Below are 2897 nucleotides of genomic sequence, written 5' to 3'. Positions count from 1 at the left end.
CGCCTTTTCTGAACTGGCCCGCTTCTTCCTGTGTGTTCTGTATACTGTATACCCTGAGATTACTAGCCATGATTCTGCAGATCATGGTCGTCATATGGATCGGCCTAAAACACCTTTAAGGTTTAGGAACCCTTTGAAGCCATTAATCAATCACTGCGTAATTTATTCACTTAAAGGAACTAGATCATTCCGTTTTCTTTATTTGTCCGAAGCTCTAAATTACATAGTCTAGCAAATCACCAGCTAACATGATCCCAGTTAAACTGACGCGGGTCTTTGGTGTAGAAAGAAGTGATGATTTGGTTAACTAATGACATCTGCTTAACTGGAGGTACCCAGTCGAAGAGCAATTCTCCATCCGACTAAGTCCTTATTGCAACGTTGTTCGTTGTTACCTCAAACCATATAAATAGTTTAATTAATGTATGTATACTATTTTTATTATTTAGCTATTTTACTATTTCTATTTTTTAACCATTTCAAAGTTAATATTAACCTCACAGGGGCGGTGCAGTGGGTCTGTGGGTAAGGACCTGTGGCTGGAAGGTTGCCGGTTCGTATCCTGCGGCCGGCAGAGGAATCCTACTCCGTTGGGCCCCCGAGCAAGACCCTTAACCCCAACTGCTCCAAGGGCATCGTATAAATGTCTGACCCTGCGCTCTGACCCCAAGCTTCTCTCCCTGTCTGTGTGTCTCATGGAGAGCAAGTTGGGGTATATGAAAAAGACAAATTTCTAATATGGCCAATAAAGTGATCTTATCTCCTATATCTAGGCTTATATAGCGCTTTTCAGATAATGGAGACTCCCCTCCACCACCACCAAAGTGCAGCCCCACCTGGATACGACAGCAGCAATAGTGCACCAGCACACTCCCCACACACCAGCTCTCAGTGGAGAGCAGGGTGATGAAGCCTCTTCCTTGAGTGGTGGAGGCCAGGACTCCAGGGTAACACCCCTACTTCCTCTTGAGAAACACCCTGGGATTTCTAATGACCACAGAGAGACAGGACCTCAGTTTTACATCTCATCCAGCAACTTTTAACACTATAGTCCCCACCACTATACTGGGGCATTAGGACCTACACAGACTGCAGGGTGAGCGCCCCCTACTGGCCCCAGCATCCTTAGCTTTCCCAGGAGGTCCAGGTACTGACCAGGCTCACACCTGCTGAGCTTCAGTAGGTGGCCAGTTGTGATATAGCTGTTTCAGGGTGATATAGCTGCTGGTTATAACCACAACCTCCGAAATCATTGTACTTTTCAAAGAGATTTTGTAACTTTCGTCAGCTTTATTGTTAGTCTATTCGGTGTTAAATAAAATATAAAAACACATCAAAATATATTCATCCAAAATTCTAAAACTAGACACAAGTACTGTAGAATGCAGCATAATTGTCCTGATTCGGAATAAATAACAAGAACCCCGAGATTGAGATAGACGTCTGTGACTAGTTTACTTTTCATTTTACAGGGAGGAAAATCTTAATATTTACATTTTTATCTGTGCTTTGTGGACGCAACAGACAACCAACTCCTTCCTCCTAGGTAGGAATTCTATGAAACCTAAGAATAAGCGCTCCTAAAACGAAGTAGCTGTGTCTATTTTTAAGTAGCTGTTTCACACTGCCCCCTATTGCATGAATGGTATCATTATAAATGTCATATTCTTGTCTAAATTATTTCCTGTTTTCATTTGGAAGAAATCTTGGCTTTCAGGTTGACTTTACCCATCATTCTGAAATACATATTTCCAAGTCTGTCTCTAAAAGCCCCACAGCTCCCCTTTTTTGTTACATTTACATAATTTAAGTAACAACAGGATGAACTGGAGGTCTTGTTAGGTTGCTATTTGTAGCATTTTTTAACTTTCAGCATTATGATCTTAATCTTAATCTTGCCATCTGAGTTGTTGATTTCTTTACAGAAAGAACTTAGTGAGTAAGAATCAGTAATGCCTTTTCTCAAAAGCTACATTTTTCCACTGGCTCACGCCAAGGATGTGCAGGTGTGAGCCTGATCAGGTATGAGCTCCAAGCAGGTCAGGTGAGCCTGATCAGGTGAGCCTGGTCAGTACCTGGATGGGAGACCTCCTGGGTAAAACTAAGGTTGCTGCTGGAAGAGGTGTTAGTGGGGCCAGTAGGGGGCACTCACCCTGCGGTTTATGTGGGTCCTAATGTCCCAATATAGCGATGGGGACACTATATTGTAAAAAGGCACTGTCCTTTGGATGAGACGTAAAACCAAGGTCCTGACTCTCTGTGGTTATTAAAAATCCCAGTGCGTTCCTCAAAAAGAGTACGGGTGTAACCCTGGCATCCTGGCCAAATTTCCCATTAGCCCCTACCAATCATGGCCTTCTAATACTCCCCCTCTATGAATTGGCTTCATTACTCTGCTCTCCTCCCCACTGAGAGCTGATGTGTGGTGAGTGTTCTGGCGCACTATGGCTGCCGTCGCAGCATCCAGGTGGATGCTGCACATTGGTGGTGGTGGAGGGGAGTCCCCATTACCAAAAAAGCGCTATATAAGTGATTGGATGAGTTACCACCACTCAAGACACGCAATTACATTTGCAGATAACTCTGTTACCGTTAGTTTGTTGCAACTAGATGAGTGGGGCCATGGGCCAGTTGTACATGAGTTTGCCACTTGGTGTGAACAAAGCTATTTGCAGTAGAAAACAAAGACATGGCTATTGATTTCAGGAAGAACCCTCAGACCCCACTCAAACCTGCATCAGGGGTGAATCAGTGGATATGGGGGATAAATATAACTCTTTAGGAACCGTTCTAGACTGCAGGTTAAATTTTGAGACAAACAACAATTATATTTTCAAAAAAGGGTAACCGTGTTTATTTTTCCTTGAGAACACTTAAACATTTTAAGGTTAATAATT

Source organism: Atractosteus spatula, chromosome 5 (assembly GCF_055471065.1).
Source record: "Atractosteus spatula isolate fAtrSpa1 chromosome 5, fAtrSpa1.hap1, whole genome shotgun sequence".
Taxonomy (NCBI): Eukaryota; Metazoa; Chordata; class Actinopteri; order Semionotiformes; family Lepisosteidae; genus Atractosteus; species Atractosteus spatula.
The sequence above is the reverse complement of the archived record's forward strand: the minus strand, read 5'-3'. Positions refer to the sequence as shown.